General features: G+C 45.3%; 1 protein-coding gene across 1 annotated transcript in view; it reads left to right on the forward strand.

Annotated features, from left to right (window-relative positions):
* Positions 1-3,667: 3,667 nt before the first annotated feature.
* The window catches only part of LOC311236239 (inactive rhomboid protein 1-like), a 121,298-nt gene continuing 105,825 nt past the window's right edge, over positions 3,668-19,140 (forward strand). The window contains 1 exon segment of the mRNA XM_084323889.1: positions 3,668-3,949. The gene's annotated coding sequence lies outside the window, so the exon portion shown is untranslated.

The raw sequence follows: 19,140 nt of genomic DNA on the forward strand, positions 1-19,140 counted from the left end.
AGTAGCAGATTTTACAGAGAATAGTTGTTGTGGGAACGAGGGTATGTAGAGGGCGTTCTTTAACGTTACTGTACACCGGCGTCCCTCACTGTCTATGAGGCATACCTGTGCGTCTCCTCTCCCTTGCGCCAACCCGAATGTGCGCTTCCCGTCCATGCTGTGTCTCTCCGGCTCGAAGGTGCTGTCAAAGTTCTTGAATCGGTTCCTGTCGTTGATGATGTGGGACGACGCACCTGTGTCCACGATCAGTCCTTTCCTTTGGACCTGCTGCTGCTGCGTTGACTGGGTGACGTATGCTGTCTGCGCCCCGAAGGTGAAGTCCTCTCCTCCCGCTGCTCTCCGGGCGTCGTCTCGGCTCGCCTCACGTCCACCGTTGCCGCCATCTTGTCCACAGCCGCCATCTTGCACGTGCATGTACCGAGCGCTCTGGTCACGCTTCTTTCTACACGCTTTGTCTGTGTGCCCCGTGCTTTTACAGAAACTACACCAGTCTTTGTGCAGTTATCTTTCCGGTGACCCTTTTCTCCGCATCGCCAACACGCCAGCTCCGTCGGGGGTCTGGTCTTCTTTCTTGGTGCCGCCCGGGCCTTCAGTACCCTCTCTCCCGCCTCCTCGGCGACTGGGTGTGTGTCTTCTGAGGCTTCGATGTTCCGCAGCTTGGCCTTGAACTCCCCCAGCGACATGTCCGCTGAACCGTGTGTCACCAACAGTGTGAATGGTTTATACATCTCCGGTAGTCCTCTCATAACCATCGCCATCATTAGTCCATCGCTCTGTGCTTCTCCTGCACTCTTAACTCTTGTGATGATTTGTTCAGCCCTGATGATGTATTCAGTCACAGTCTCTGTGGTCGCTTTCTTCATATAGAGGGATACGATCCGGGGTCTACCCCTGCCGATGTAGTGTTCTCTCAACACTTTTAGGCTCTCTCTGCCTTTGTCCTTTGTGTCACGGAATATCAGCCCCAAGCTCGTGTCGTCTAGGAGTGGTGCTAACTCGCAGTATGTATGATCTCTGCCATCACTCTAAGCCTATGGAGATGTTCACCTTCTTTGCAGGGCTATAACTTTTTAAATTGTATTGCTAAATTGACATAACTATGGCCCATTCAACATCGATTATCTATCGTTCAGGATGTAGGAACGTTATTCTTTTTCATTCATAGATTCATACAAAAATACCGTCTAGAATGTAAATATGTTTTTATCGTTTTCTGCAGTAATTCCTAGAACGCTAGTTATAGGCCTAAACGCATAATATAGATGATCGATTGCAGTTTGTTCGCGATACACGCTATATTAAAAAATCCAACTGAATACGATCCTAAACGTTATGACTCGTCATGCGCGAATGAAAGGGGGGGGGGGTCGTTTATAATTCCGTGATCGTCAGTAAATGCTTTATGTAGTATGGGTGATATATTGATCAGAGCGGTTTGCATTGAAAAGAATAAACAATCAAGCTGAAAGTAACGTTACTGTCCTCTTACCGTTCGCCGATGAGACTGGAGGAAAAAGATCCCACTTATTTGACGGCGATCTACTAGATCCATTTCCGGTTTGTATAATAATACATGCCCAAATCATATCGATTATTGAGTTATGGCAGCGATCCATATGCACGCCAGTGTTTGTCTGGAGTACCGTAACGAGATGTGACTGCCGGACGTATTTCCCAGATGCACCGAGATCACCAAAGATCCATTTCCGGTTGTAACTCGCTGATCATCCACCAGGCAGCGGTATTGAAGCGTTGCACTGTTGTGCAGGCTCCCACTGTATCAGCAGAGGCTGGCTGGCGGAGTTATGAATGCAATGGCGAAAAAATTAAATATGATGTCAATAACGTCGTACGCCGTGATCTGGCGGAATTCGCATGACCTTGAAACCCGTCGTAAGCCGTTTTTGGCGGTGGATGTGTTAATCGGCGTGGTTTATTTCACATAGCTTATGCACCATGAGACCTTCTCTCTGTGAGAGGCGACGGAGGAAGAGACAGAGGGGGAGGAAACAATCCCTTAAATACCCTCTTACCTGACGTCAGCTACAATAGCTACTTCTCCTTGCGCCTATAGCGCCCTCTTGTGGAACAGTTAAGCAGTTACATGCAATCATATATAACACATAAACTCACAGTACTGTATTGTATTTGTACCCATTCTGCAATCTGTTAATAAAATTTTAAAATCAATGAATCAATCAATCAATCAATCAATCAATCAATCAATCAATCAATCAATCAATCAATCAATATCAGCATGAATGAATGAATGAATGAAAACTTTATTTAACAGATTGCAGAATGGGTACAATACAGTACGGCTCAATACATACAATTGTTAAGGGGATGCAGACCTGAGAAAGACGTTTGTCTTGTTTCCATCAGGGTCCCCCATTTTCAATTCATATAGACATTTATGACATACATAACATACATGACATTTATGGCATAGGGACATATAGGTATTTAGTACTGATACATTTGTGACATAGGCGGTATTCAAATATACAGTACTGTTACCCCTAGATCCTGACAGAGTATATACATATGATGGGGAGGGGACTGTACATTAGGAGGGGGTGGGTGGGTGGGAGGGGAATATACATACGGCGGGGAGGGAATATATACATGCGGTGGGGAGGAGACTGTCTATTAGGAGGTGGTGGGGGTTTTGGGCATTTACGGTGGCCAGTTTCGAATTGCAGCCTCCCGTAGGTGCTCTTTAAGGGCGGTTTTGAATGTGGGCAGGGATTCACATTCCTTTACAGCTTTGGGTAGGGCGTTCCACATTGTTGTGGCATAATTGCGAAACGTGTTTAGTCCCTTGTTTGAGCCGAATCTGGGTTTAACATGATTTGTTGAGCTTCCTCTGGTGTAGTGGTTGTGGTATTCACTGACCTTTGGGAAGTATTTTGACATGTACATGGGCACCCCGGTCGTATAGTGTATCTTGTAGACCAGGCCCATTGCAAGTTGCTGTACTCTGTCGTCTACTCTAAGCCATCCTAGGTTGGCAAAGTGGGCAGGGGTGAGGTGGGTTCTGGGGTTCAGGTCAAGTAGTAGTCTGACCAGTTTGTTTTGTGATGTTTGTAATTTTGTTTTAAGCGCCTTTGAGGTGCTTTGGTACCATGAGGTGCACGCATAGTCATAGTACCCTTGAATGAGTGCTCCTGCCAGAGTCCTCAGGGTATTCTTGTTTACCAGAGAGGAGATCCGGTACAAGAATCTAGTTCGTTGGTTGACTTTTTTTTATTACATTGGATGCCATTTTGTCACAGGAAAGATTTGCCTCTAGGATGGAACCCAGGTAGGTAATTTCGTCTTTCCTTGTGACAATATTGTCACCCACTGTAACTGAGAAGCCGTCGGTCTTGCTGAGTTTGTTATTTGAACCGAAGAGAATGGACTCTGTTTTGCCCATGTGTAATGATAGTTTGTTATCAGCGAGCCATATGCAGATTTTGCCTAGTTCCGTGCTTTGATTCCATCCCTGCTATAGCACGGGCGCGCCGTTAGGCGGTGACATTGTACAGTGAGTCCATAGAGATAATTATATACACAGCCCACCGTGGGTCACCCTGCTGTTGTTCCCTCGCGCGGGCGGAACCGGGAGCGATACACTCTATAGTACCTTTACTGCACACAGAAACTCGCTGCCGGTCCGGCGGGGACAGCCGTGTGGAAGAACGAGGGAAGAAGAAGAACACCTTCTGAAGAGAAAAGCTTCACTGATGAGACATTAAAAAAAATCGCCACGAGAGGATGCGAGCGTCGCCCGAACTAATACACATTCGGGCGCCTTTTATTAGGATAATTTGCCCGTGTGATTATTAGGAGCAAGGATAAGTTATGAAGTGACCGGGATCTCCTAGTATTTCGGTGTTCCGTTGGTGCATGCTGCTAGAACCCACAGAAGACCGGTGGCTGTTCTACCTATAGTGAAAGAAAGGTAAGGAATATGCGGTGGGTTTGGCTGTTAAAGGCAGTAGCATGTCGCAGTCTCTATAGTCTACTCTTAGCCCCTTTCGTGACTGTGATGCACCGAGTGAATCCACAGTCACTTGCTCCTCAATAGGAAACCAACCTAGATTTACCATGAAGGACTGGTTCTGGCCGAACCGTTCGTTACACAAGAATCACAGAGAAATTACAAAGGTACACACAGTTGCACGAGGGTTTCGGACAGAGATACGGGATGGTTTGAAAGCTCGGCGTTGCTAATAAACATTTTAGATAATCTTTATAAACTGCTCAAAACGGCATTATTTCCGGCGTTGGGTGCCTGGTGTGTGTGTGATAACAGCGCAGGCGCACCAGGCAGCCAACGCCGGAAATAATGCCGTTTTGAGCAGTTTATAAAAGAGATTTAAAATGTTTATTAGCAACGCCGAACATTCAAACCATCCCGTATCTCTGTTCGAAACCCTCGTGCAACTGTGAGTACCTTTGACATTTCTCTGTGATACTTGTATAACGAACGGTTCGGCCAGAACCAGTCCTTCATGGTCAACATATGTTGGTTTCCTATGGAGAAGCAAGTGACTGTGGATTCACTCGATGCATCACAGTCACGAAAGGGGCTAGTCTACTCTATGCCATAACGTTTTCTACGCGTATTTTTTGAACATGAATAAGCATCACTCTCGTCAGTTGAAAGTAACGGCTCTGCTCGCTGCCTGTCAATCATTTACGACAGACAGCGCGCGCGATGACACAAATACACACGCGCGCGCGCTCTTGCACGAGCAGAGAGAGAGAGAGAGAGAGAGAGAGAGAGAGAGAGAGAGAGAGAGAGAGAGAGAGAGAGAGAGAGAGAGAGAGAGAGAGAGAGAGAGGGTCTTTGGGTGGGAGAGTCTTAAATGCACCCACGGGACCTTGTAATTAAAATGTGTTAGGTTAGGGATGGGTTTATAAACAACTTTTATTATTCGTTTGTAGGCCCCATGTGTGTATATAGTCGCTAGTAGTCACACTAGACTAGAGTATATAGTGTCTGGTGGTGTCTATTTGTAGACTTTATTGAGATTTCATGCACTTGTGTTGTTCAAGCGATTTTAAATGTATTTTCCATTGAAAATGGCCTTGGAATTTATTCTCCTTTATCCACGTCGTCTAATGTGTAATGGTGAGAGGAACAGGTGGAATCAATCAATCTCTCTCTCTCTCTCTCTCTCTCTCTCTCTCTCTCTCTCTCTCTCTCTCTCCCTCCTCTCTCTCTCTCTCTCTCTCTCTCTCTCTCTCTCTCTCTCTCTTCACTCCCTCTCATCCTCTCTCTCTCCATCTCTCTCTCCCCCCTCCCACTCTCTCCTCTCTCTCTCCATCTCTCTCCCCCCTCTTGCTCTATCCCCCCTCCTCTCTCTCTCTCTCTCTCTCTCTCTCTCTCTCTCTCTCTCTCTCTCTCTCTCTCTCTCTCTCTCTCTCTCTCTCTCTCTCTCTCTCTCTCTCTCTCTCTCTCTCCTATCTTGTGGCCAGAGGGGGACTTTAAGATGAAATACTGGTACATAAGTCATCCTCTCTTGGCTTATTGATGGTTTCCCAGCATCATGGCTAGAAGGAGGAGACATGCAGCTTTATAATGATCTAACTGGAGAGAGATAGAGAGAAAGAGAGAGAGAGAGTTACGCACCCATGCACACCCACACACACCCACACCCCACACACACACACACACACGCGCGCGCGCACACACACGCACGCACGCACGCACACACACACACACACACACACACACACACACACACACACACACACACACACACACACACACACTCCAGCGTACATACGAGTTATTTGATCAAGGAAATCCAATTGACAAAGGAAATCATTATGAAAGTAATCAAGGGCACAGTCACCATTTTGACTCCCATGCTGACGCTGTTGAGTCTGGTTTCTCAGGCACGGTACAGAAACCCCAGGGAGAGAGTGAAACTACTGACCCGCGACATCAAGTTGCTTCTCTTCATTTCCTGTCTCACACAGTGGCGAAAAATACCCCTTTTGGCAAGATGGCAAGAAGTGCACACACACACACACACATACACACACACACACACACACACACACACACACACACACACACACACACACACACACACACACACACACACACACACACACACACACACACACACACACACACACATACAAATACACATGCATACCTGAAACAGAGCCAGTCACACTGTGGGCGTGAAACATGGCACTCAATGTAGAATTACAACAATATTATCCATCTTAGATAATCAAATGTGGATATTTCAATTTAGATGTGAGTTCTATCTATTTCCCAGGATTTGTATTGCAAGGAGTGAAGCATGCAACCCCCCCAACATGCATGGCATGCACACACACACACACACACACACACACACACAGACACACAGACACACACACACACACACACACACACACACACACACACACACACACACACACACACACACACACACACACACACACACACACACACACACACACACGTACGTACACACGTACGTACAAGCTGAGTGGATATGCAGACAGGATGAAACATCTTCCTGCTGCTGTCACAGTTTCCTGTTTATTATAACTGTCAAGACAGAATCCTGTTTGGTGTGTGTGTGCTGTGCACGTACACGTGTGTCTGTTGTGTGAGTTTTATCTTTCCCAGCACTATGCACCCCCCCCCCCCCCCCCTTCTCCCTCTGTGTTCCCTGGTAGACCTGAGGCTGTTATAGTAAGCCGGTTTGAACACGTCGAATTTAAATGAAAGCCACTGGTTACAATACAGGGCATGTTTATTTCTGGGCTACCACGACTGAATCTGCTGCATCGTAGTTCACTAATCAATGTCGTTTCGGTCTCAGTCAGTCAAGAATTTGTTAGTCGATTAGTTGATTTTCATGTTGTTGTTGTTTTATTTTCATAATGAGTTGAGGTATTTCCTGAAAGATCATAAGCATATCTCTGCTAAGTAGGGCTGGGCGATTAGTCGAGTTTCAATTTCAATTACGATTTGGGCTTCCCATGATCATGATAAAACGATTATTGTGACGCATGCCGTGCTGCCTCTCATTTTGTCTTGTGTTGTAAATGCAGCGCACCCTTCCTTCACAGTGGTGTGCTCCGACCCCCCAAAACCCAAACAGTAGTATCAGCTTGTGTTATGCATGCATACTTACGTAGCTATGGATAATCACATGTATTCCATTTGATATTCACCACAATTTGAACTGCGAATGAAAATGTAAATTTCAATTGACCTATCTCAAACCCCGCCCTCTTTTCTGGGTCCTCCAATCACGACCGTTCCTCGGATGAAAGCAACAGTTGCTGTTGAGAGGGTAGAGAAACGAGGTACACCTTAACCCTTTCACTGCCACACGACACCCTTTCACTGTGACAATACAGAAGGTTAGCCCTTTACTATCACACAACCGACGGCGATGCTCCATCATTAGCATCATGATGACAACATGACATCAGAGGTCATGTTGTTGTGAGAAATCTCACAGAATATTCACTTTTTAATCATACATTTTGAGTGTATCATGAGTCAAGATAAAAGAAAAGAATCACAAGATACAATCACATAGACAGATAAAGGATACATATCGCAGTACTTTCCGCTTTCAAACTAAGATGGTGCTGAGTTTCAACTGCAGGCTGTGCCCCCCTCCCCCTCACCCGGAAGGCAAAAATAATATCAATACAGAAAGCCATTTGCTGTAACTCCTTCAACTTAAAAACATAATTTAAATAAAATAGCAAACACAAGGGTACGTTCCAAATAAGTTATTTATTTAAGTACGGTGTATAAGGTTGCACAATGGTTTAACGTTGAACACGGAAAGACAAGTACACACACACACGCACGCACGCACACACACACACACACACATGTACTGTATACGTGCGAAATGAATTGTTCCAGCAAAGTATGCATCTATTATTCTAATGACTTGTTTTATTGGGTATTATTATAGTAGTAAACTATACAAATGTAAACTATGGATTAGTCGGTCGCAGTCAACCAGCACCTGCTAAGGGGTCCGAACCTTTAGCTCAACTGGTTAGTGCGGCGTGGAAGGATGATGGATGGAAGAAGATGGTTTGGTGGATGTACTTATATAATGGGACTTGGAGGATTCTGCATGTATTCTGTTGAATATTGGAGAAAGAATTTGGGCTAAATGAGAGCACACAAAGATACATGAATGAGGAATGGAGAGACAGACAAGACGATAGGGAGATGTATGATCGGTGCGTGGATGTACATTGATTTGAATAAAACCAGATGAGATCTCGCAGGGCAAATATTGAAACAGTACTCACTGTTTCTCGAATTCAGACGAAAAAGCGTTGCCTGAATAGTGTTCTGTCTCCGAAAACACTCTCATCTTTAATCTATCCATGATGTAGTGGCAGATCGCTCACCCCCCCCCGACTCCACGCCGACAACAACACTGTCCCCGGGCCGAAATTGTCCGAGGGACCCGGGACATTTCTGTGGAGATAGTGAATACGTCCTCTATATAGTGAATAACTCTTTTCTGTTTCAAAGAGACCACAATTATGAACTCCCATTTTCCCCTCTGCTAAATATTCTTTTCAGAATCACCCCCCAATGCAGCATCTGTGGGCAATTACCATTAGCTTTCTCGTACAACGCTGGCCAACAGGGGAATCTCTTGTGTCTGAGGTCCCAGCATGGGGCTGGATAGACGGAGGGGACACGGGGGAAGGATGGGTGGCTGGTGAGGCGGTCTATTCATGTCCTCAGGGCCCGAGCTGCACTCCACTAGACTTTTATTGTGACAGTCGTGACCTTCCTGCCACAAACAAAGCAGCTTCATACGAGCAACAGACGACTGACTCACTCTTTGTCTTCTCTGTCACCCCCTGCTCTCTCTCTCTCTCTCTCTCTCTCTCTCTCTCTCTCTCTCTCTCTCTCTCTCTCTCTCTCTCTCTCTCTCTCCCTCTCTCTCTTTGTCTTTCACTCAATCTCTTTCTCACTCACTCACTCACTCACTTACTCACTCACTCGCTCACTCACTCACTCACTCACTCACTCACTCACTCACTCACTCACTCACTCACTCACTCACTCACTCACTCACTCACTCACTCACTCACTCACTCACTCACTCACTCACTCACTCTTTCTCTTTCAGTCAGTCAGTCACTCACTCACTCACTCGATTTCTTGCACTCTTGCACTCTTTCCTACTCCTACTAGTCAATTTACTCACTCACTCACTCACTCACTCACTCACTCACTCACTCACTCACTCACTCACTCACTCACTCACTCGATTTCTTGCACTCTTGCACTCTTTCCTACTCCCCTCTCCCTACTCTGTCTCTCCTTGTCTCTCTCTCCCTACTCTTTCTGTCTCTTCCCTTGTCTCTCTCTCCCCTACTCTATCGTTCTCTCCTGGTCTCTCTCTCTCCCCCTACTCTCCCTGTCTCTCTCCCTGTGTGTGTCTCTCTCTGTCTCTCCTTGTTTCTCTCCCCCTACTCTCTCTCTCTCTCTGACTCCCCCTACTCTCTCTGTCTCTCTCCTTGTGTCTCTCTCTCCTACTCTCTCTCTGTCTCCTTGTCTCTCTCCCCCTACTCTCTCTGTTTCTCTCCTTGTCTCTCTCTCATTCTCTCTCTCTCTCTCTCTCTCTCTCTCTCTCTCTCTCTCTCTCTCTCTCTCTCTCTCTCTCTCTCTCTCTCTCTCTCTCTCTCTCTCTCTCTGTTTCTCTCCTTGTCTCTCTCTCCCCCTACACTCTCTCTCTCCCCCTACACACACTCTCTCTCTCTCTCTCTCTCTCTCTCTCTCTCTCTCTCTCCCATTCTCTCTCTATGTATCTCTCCTTGTCTCTCACTCTCTGTCTCTCCTTGTCTCTTTATCCCCCTACTCTCTCTCTGCTTCTCTCCTTGTCTATCTCTGCCCCTACTCTATCTCTCTCTGTGTGTGTCTGTCTCTCTCTCCCCCTACTCTCTCTCTGTCTCTCCTTGTCTCTCTCTCCTTGTATCTCTCTCCCCCTATTATCTCTCTGTCTCTTCCCTAGTCTCTCTCTCTCTCCCACTACTCTCTCTGTCTCTTTCCTCGTCTTTCTCTCCCACTACTCTCTCTCTGTCTCTTTCCTGGTCTCTCTCTCTCCTATTATCTCTGTCTTTCTTCTTGTCTCCCTCTCACCCCTACTTTCTCTCTGTCTCTTTCCTTGTCTCTCTCTCCTACTACTCTCTCTTTGTCTTTCTCTTTGTCTCTCTCTATCTCCCCCTACTCTCTCTCTGTCTCTTTCCTTGTCTCTCTCTCCTACTACTCTCTTTCTGTCTTACTCTTTGTCTCTCTCTACCTCCCCCTACTCTCTCTCTCTCTCACATTCTCTGTGACACCAATATGCAGCGACATGGCTTCCTAAACATTAAGAATACAAGAGAATACAAGAGAAAGAAGGAGTAGAAGAGAACACATTTATCTGTTGTGAACAAAAAACAAAACATTATTAAGAAATGCTGTTATTCAAACACTCTAGTGGAGCTTTACAGTTACTGTTGTTGGGGGTTCATGCATGTATTTTTAGACCCAGTCTGTCGCCGGCGGCTGATGTATCTGAAGCGGCGGGTGTCTAGTCAAAGCCAAGTATTAGCATATCAGTCGACCAGTCATCTCTCTGTGTAATTCAGCCAAATCCGACATGCAGTTTGTCTGTACTTTAGGCTGAGTAGCTAGAGCTCTGTACGTTAGGCTGAGTAGAGAACTCTGTACTTTAGACTGTAAGAAGAGAGCTCTAGGACAGTTTACTCTTGATAATCTGTTTGAATATTTGTCCGATTCTTTTATTCTGGTTTCTCTTTGATAGCTGTCGGCTGGGTTTCTCGAAAGCATTTTTAGCACTCGGGAGCCACTCTGGTTTGTAGCGACGACTAGACCGTCTCCCAGAGAGACTGCAACTACAGCCAGTGTTGTAGCACTCGAGTCCGACTCACGTCTTGATTTTCAGGACTCGTGACTCGGCTTGGACATGAGCACTGATGACTCTGACTTGGACTTGGACTCGAGCATTTTTTTGACTGCATTCGGACTTGGAAGATATTGATGGCTATATTACGTAATACCGTGACATTATTTAATTTTGTGCAAGTGGAGAGGACTCAACTTTGATGACTTGGACTCAGACTAGGGTACTGGGACTCGACGCAGGCTCTTCTTTGGTGACTCACACTTGGACTCGGACTCGAACGCTGGGGACTCGAGACTCGACTCGGACTCGAGATCTAGTGACTCAACTACAACACTGACTACAGACAGCACACACACCTACCTGCAAACATACCTTCCTGGATATTTAAGATAAGATAAGATATTCCTTTATTGATCCCCTTGGGGATATTCTGGCATCATAGCAGCAGGGGGGAGGGGGGGTACAGGTATGGGCAGGGTAATAGTAGAAAGACATAATAGGCAATACAATTTGATCTGAATATAGGAATATGAGAAAAAAGAAACGGTGTAAACAATATAATTAACTCTTGCTTATAACTCCCCCAGCATACAACGGTAAAAAAAAGAGGACGCTGGGCCATAAAAGAAAATATTGTTTGTTTCCTGTTGGTTGTCAGTTAAGGCCATGGGTAGGTAGGGAATTTATTTTATTTTATTTTATTCTTTCCCACGGCGACTATGGATAGGGAATTTCTTTATTTAATTAAAATGTTCACAACAACATGGATGCATGTACTCTGCCAGCATGTTTAATATCCATAATACTAAAGGTTTTACTAAGATTTTTATGAAACTTTATTGTAAAAAAAAAATATATATATATATATTAATAATTTTTTGTTTTAACTCATAAAATAAATTGGGTCGCACCAAATCGGCAGGGTCGGTCGGCAACCGGAAGCAAACCATTTTTTCTTTTAGGCCTGGCTACTACAGACCGGTAAAACCACTGAAGAATACCAAGTATAACCGAGGAGACTCGTTATCATATTGTGTAGTCAACCTCGCACATGTCCCAGGGCTCCAGACTAACTTTTTACATTGGTTGCACCAGTGCGCCTAACTTTTTCATTTAGGTGCACCAGCACATAATTTAGACCTGTGCACAAGAATTTTTTTAGAACGTATGTAAATCACTAATAGAACAAAAACAACAAACTGTGTGTGTGCGTTTGTAGTACTCCTTGAATGAGATCATCACACACACACCATTGCATTAATCAGAAGGAACTCTGCATACTTTTGTTTCACAATGAAAAGTGCTTTATAAATAAAATGTATTATTATTATTATTATTGTAAATAACCCCATGAAAGGTTTATTATTTGTATGGGTAATTACCTGCTTCATATTTGTGATGTTACTGGTTTCAGTGTGTGCCTAAAGTGATCAATGTGTTGGGCGGTTTATAGAGATCTATGCCAATCAATGTTTATGTATATCCGGGCCTTTAATTAGAAGAATTGATAGAGGCCTACTACGGTATGTGTATATGTGACCTTTATTTTGAAAACCGTGTCACCTTGTTGCGAGGCAACTGTGTTTTCGTTTGCACTTTTGACAGTGAAATGTTCAGTTCAACTTAGCTTGAAGGAAATACGCTAATCAAAAAGGTTTAATGGACCCGTATGAGGCCATAGCTCTTACGGTGGGACTTTGATTGTTTATAGAAGAGGAATGTAATACTATGCAAAACGAGAAATAAACAGTGATTTTACCAGCAGTAAGTTGCCAGCCACTTTCATATTATACGGGGATCCGTGACAATTATTAGTATTACCTTATTTGCATATTGTCTCGTTATTAGATAGATAGATTTATAGTTTATTGATCGCCGGAGGGAAATTTAAGTAGCCAGTATTTAAGTATTGAAAAACGTCCTAATAGTGGGCTACTCACCTAATGCATGGCTGTGCTCTAGTAGTCTAGTTCATGTTGCCCGATCAGCTTGTTCGTTGGTTTTCCATTTATAATGATTAGAACGTAGACCATTTCACATTATTTTGTTAGAAGCGTCCGTGTCCCCGTCCATCACTGAAAGGTAGTGGCTTCCTCCAATTTCCTCCGCCACTTCCGACTTTATTTCATCGGCTATGGTCTCTATCCACATCGGACATGGTTGTCATAAGATGGACTGATATCCGCTCCGTTCTTATTGCAGAGTAAAATTAGCGGCTTGAACTTATTGAAAGGAAGTTCTTTGGCGATGCAATAGGCCACATTTTCATCTTCACGGAGATGCAATTGAAAATACTGCTTCATTTTGTCGTAGGCTACTGTAATTAGCTCTCGACTCGCTGAGGAAAATGGGATTGTTCGCTAGGAATTATGGGATTTGGTATTGGATGTATGGACTCTACGCAGACGGGGGGACATGGTTTTTAATCGCACGATAGACTACCAAGTAGAATAGCGTGGCCCATCGATTCACTTCACACGCAATTTTCTTTTCTCACACACGGGCTATAGCACGGGTGCTACTGCAGTAAGTTCATTCATCGCACAGACCGTTTTTTTCATAGCACTTGCTACATATATGTGAGGTGCACCGGTGCAACAAGGGAAAATATTCAGTCGCACTGCACTGATTTTTGGGTGCACAGTGCGACCAAAACAGTTGCACTCTGGAGCCCACCTAGCATCCCTCAGAAAACCTTGTATGTCGCCTTCTTGGATGCCATAGTACTATGAACACAAGCTGGACATGAAAGACCCATGGAATGCTTTTACTAATACTATTCCATGGGTCTGACGTTTCTGGCTGTACACACCAGCGGCTAAACCTTTGGCCTCGGTCTGTGATTTTGATCTTCGACACACTTGACCTCCATGCCAAATTTCAGCCTCCTAGGGCGAACTGTGCCCCCCCTACACACACACACACACACACACACACACACACACACACACACACACACACACACACACACACACACACACACACACACACACACACACACACACACACACACACACACACACACACACACACTTGCTCCCTCGCTCACTCATACAGACAACCTCCTTGAGTTTGTGCTCGGGTGTAATGTGACGATCATATCATGCCCTGTTCTTTAGGCTACGTTCACACTGCAAGCTTTAGTGCTCAATTGCAATTTATTGCTCAAATCAGATTTTTGTTTTGTTTAGCTGTTCACATTATTTTTCAAATGTGGCCGTTGTCAGATTCCAGTGTGAACTGGTCACGTTCCTGAACTGACCCGCATGCGCAAGTAAACAATAATGAAGATGGGCGTAAACATTGTGACAAATGTCAATCTAGAGTGACGTGAATGTCACATGAAAGTCGCATGACTGTTCAGGCCGCATTGTAAAAAAATGTAATCTGACCTGACATAGGAAAGTCGCCCCAAATCAGAATTTAAAAGATCAGATTCCATGTGATATGTGCTGTTCACACTGTTCTGATCTGAGTCACATACAGTAAGAGCAAATAAATCAGATTTAGGCTACTTTCATCTGCAGTGTGAACGTAGCCTTGGCGTTCCCTGCTGTCTTACAGTAGTAATTCTTTAGGAGCTGCTGCACACTGTAAGATCACTTTTCAGTTTGTTTTTCAAAGCCATTTTTGCACGATAAAACTACTGGTACGTCTTGACACATTTTGATAGATGATACCGCCTGCACCACAGTAAGTAATCCCCCCCCCCTCCCTCCCTCCCTCCCTCCCTCCACTCAGTCAGTTGACTTTTGATTTGAAAGTCATATATGGGTCTGTCGGGGGGCTCTGGTATAGCCTTGGATAGATCATAGTATTCTTAGATTTCTGTCTAATTAAATGTTTGAGGTTATGATGCAGCACGTGTAGTTGCCGACTGCAGGATAAGGATGACATCATAAGCACACGCCAGTGGTCGATGGCGTCCGTGAGGCTCAGTCAGTATCCAGTCCCACCCGTAACGCCCACTGACTCCCTTTCCGCACACTGGACTCTAACGGGCCGCTGGACGAGACGCGCCGACCTTGTTTACAGCAGAGGTATTACTCAACTCTGACAGCAGCATGTCAGCGGAGGAGAGAGCGGGCGAGACAGAGAGAGATGGAGATGGATAGAGAATAGAGATAAGGTCAGATAATATAAGATAAGATCAGGTAAGATAAGATAAGATGAGATGAGATATGATAAGATAAGATCAAATCAGATAAGATAAGATATTCCTTTATTGATCCCATTGGGGGAAATTCGGGCATCATAGCAGCATGGGGGAGGGGAGGTACAGTTATGGGCAGGGTAATGGTAGAAAGACAATCAAGTTAAATCTGAATATAACAATATGAGAAAGATAAACAGTGTTTAAACGATATAATTAACTCTGAATATAAAAACGTGAGATAAATAAACAGTGTAAACAAGGTGCAAGCGAGGGTCTGAAAATGAGAAAATCCGGGAATGAGCGGACCCTTTTGGAAGCGCCCCACGCATCCCGGGCGGCTGCAGGCGGCCGAGGGCATAGCGGCTACGGTACAAGTGTTTATTTCTGCCACCTGTGAAGCCGTGCCAGTGTGAGGAGAGGTCGCCAACCCACGGTCTCTCCTGAGCCCCTCTCTGGCAGTCCTCCCCGGGCCTCCCGTTCTCTCCGTTGCCCTCCCTCATCCTTTCTTCCTCTCACTTTCACTCCCGGGAGGTTTGTTTCTGTCATCAACTCCCACTTCATAACCGTCAGACCTTCAGACGACGAGCACCGCACACTCTTTAGTGCTGGGAAAACGTTGCCCAGTCAGGCCCCGTCTCTCTCAAGTCGTACCTGGCACCGCGCGCTCTTTAGCGCTGGGAAAACTGTGCCCAGTCAGGCCCTGTCTCTCTCAAGTCGTACCTGGCACCGCTGCAACCATTATACGCTTCCCCTGGTGAGGGATCTTGGCGGCCAGATGAACTATGAGGCACTGGAACAATTGAGTGGCCGCTGGCAATACGTGTTCCTTCACCCACCACTCTTTCCATCTCATGGTTTCTCTCCTTGTTCTCTCTGTCTTCCCCTACTCTCTCTCCCCCTAGTCTCTCTCTGTCTCTCTGTCTCTCTCCTTGTCTCTCTCTCCCCCTACTCTCTCTCTCTGTCTCTCTCCTTGGAGAGAACAGTACAGCTCAATACTCCCCTCCCCATTAAGTCATTAATGATTCCTTAACGAGATGAAAATCGATACGAGGTGGCATTTGCCTCACTGAGCAGCCGTTTTGAGACCCGTCATTATGGCATTATACACAAACACACACACACATGCACACACGCACGCACGCACGCACGCACGCACACACACACACACACACACACACACACACACACACACACACACACACACACAGAGCGCTGTTGCTGTTGTTTTATCAGAACCCAACCTACCGTACGGCACGGATACAAGCGCAGGTAAACAGATGCAGATGTTTGGCACTGCACATCAGCGTGCACAGGCGCGGTCCCGCATTTCTTTGACTTTAGGCAATGTTCTCTCCGCACGACAAGCCCATGCGCTGTAACCGTGTAAATAGATATCACATGTTGTTTAGGCGCGGCGATGATGATTATGATGATGGGAAGAAGGTGGCCCCTCTCTCTACAGGGATATCGAAACCAAATTGAACTCAATTCAATTTTGCCGGAAAAAAACAGAGTTAAAATGTTTAGCGAGGGAGAACATTGCGGTGGGTGTTGATGGTGTGGGGGGGGTGGGGGGGGGGGGTGTCCCCTCTTTGATCTTTTCCAGAGACATACATGAGATTGAAAGAATGGCAGGCGGGGGGGAAGGGATGTGAGGAATGGCAGAAAGGTTCAGCTGGTTGTGGCTCTTTGTGGTGTGAAGACCAGGCTGGGGGCAGACGGGCTGGAGGGCCAGCGGCACAATGAGCTGGTCTGTTGGCTCCTGCCCCACGACATGGATCCAGGAGGGAGGGGGGAGGGAGGGAGGGAGGGAGGGAGGGTGAGGGAGGTCCCAGCAGACATCTCCCCCATCTTCATCTCTTCCCCCCCCCAGCACAATGTCATCCTGTCTTTTCTCTCCTTGTCATTCTTTCTCTCTCTCTATCTCTCTCTCTCCCTTTCTATCTCTCTCCATCTCTCTCTCTCTCCCTCTCTATCTGTCTATCTCTCTCCCACCTCTCTTTCTCCCCATATCTCTCTTTCTATCTCTCTCTCTCCTCCTCTCTCATCTCTCTTTATCTCTATCTCTCTTTCTATCTCACTCTCTCTCAATCCATCTCTCATCTCTCTCTTTCACTCTCCCCCCTCTCTCTTTCAGTGTCTCTCTCCCCCTCTCTTTCTCTCTCTCAATGCATCTCTCCCTCTCTCTCTCCCTCTCTCTCTTTTTCTCCCTTTGTTTCTCACTTTACCTCCTCTTTCTTCCTCTGTTCCCCGTCTCTTTCCCTCCTTCCTCTCTCGACCGGTGTGTAGGCCGTTATCCAGGCAGGCTCATGCTTAGCATGCTGTGATCTTCACACAGGGGACGTGTGATGGTGGTGGTTCACCCGCTCTGCCGTGAACACAAACACAACATCCGCTAGGTGACCACCCTGGCACTCTGTCATGATGTGTTTGATATGGAGGAACATTGTTGATGATGTTAATATTCAAGTCAAGTTTTGTTTTATTTATCACATAAGGTACTGTATGAGCCCCCTGAGATTGTGCTTCATACAGTAATTTCTTTTTTTAAAGAATAAAGATCAAACACTATACAAAATATACAATATAGTACTAAACTATAGTATCGTAATAAAGTACAAAATGCAAAAATGAGGTAGAGATGTAGTGCTAGTCTTTTTGTAATAAATAGATCAAATATGGTGTAAAAAAGCGTTTAAAGTGTCTAAAGTGAGTGTTAAAGGTGAATGTTTAAAGTGAGCGTGTGCATGTGGATGTGTGTGCAATTCCTCGCGGTAAGCTTGCACAAAAAGGCCTTATTTTATAAAAGGCTTAATCTTATACTTTTTTGTTAAAGGTCTTTTTTTCTTAGATTGTATTTATTTAGATTTGCTTGTATTACATTAGACCTGCATGCCTTGCTGAAACACTGAGAAATGTGTGGGTTGAAAGAGGGTTGAGTTGGGGTTTGAATTCATGCCAACCTGGGTTGGCTTCTGTGGTTGTGGGATACGAAGCCACTTCCCACCAAGGGTCATTCTAAAATGCCTAATCTCTTAAGCAGTGGCCTACGCAAGTTCTTTAAAAAGAGCATAATGACTTTTCAGCTGGTTATTTTTATGTGTGGAGGGGAACTTTTGACTCTTTTTGATATGCAAATCTAGAGGTGTGAGAAGTTCAGCGGTGGAAATGAACTTTCTCTTCTCTCTTGCCTTGGTTCCCAATTGAAAAGCCTTCTTCTTGGATCCTGGGGGCACTAGACACATCAGTCTTTTCCTCCTCCCCCAGGAACAGGGGTGCGTTGCTCATGGGACGGGGTTGCAGAAGTGAGCAGAAGCACGCGCACGCACATGCACGGATGTGCACGCACGTGCACACAGGAATGCGCTGCACTCGACTGATGTGCCAACTCGCTAAGTACCCACCTGGCTACTTTGCATAACAATAGCGCAGGTTGCCCGGTGTGTTCAAATACGTTCTCAGATAAAAAAATTTAACACATTCCCTGCCACGCAATTTGAGCATCTTATACCATTCTCTGCCAGCACTGTAAGTCTATGGAGATGTTCACCTTCTTTGCAGGGCTATAACTTTTTAAATTGTATTGCTAAATTGACATTACTATGGCCCATTCAACATCGATTATCTATCGTTCAGGATGTAGGAACGTTTTACTTTTTCATTCATACATTCATAAGAAAATACCGTCTAGAATATAAATATGTTTTTATCATTTTCTGCAGTAATTCCTAGAACGTGAGATATAGGCATAAACGCATATATAGATGATCAAATGCCGTTTGTTGCCGATCCACGCTATATTAAAAATTTCAACTGTACATGATCCTAAACGTTATGACTGATCATGCGCGGATGAACGGAGGGGGGGGGGGGGGGGGGTCGTTTATAATTCCGTCCGTGATCGTCGTTAAATGCTTTATGTAGTATGGGTGATATATTGATCAGAGCAGTTTGCATGGATAATAATAAACAAACAGGCTGAAAGTAACATCAGCGTCCTCTTACCGTTGGTCGGTGAGACTGGAGCAAAAAGATCCCACTTATTTGACG

The sequence above is a fragment of the Notolepis coatsorum genome (assembly GCF_963971535.1).
Source record: "Notolepis coatsorum genome assembly, chromosome: 10".
Lineage (NCBI taxonomy): Eukaryota > Metazoa > Chordata > Actinopteri > Aulopiformes > Paralepididae > Notolepis > Notolepis coatsorum.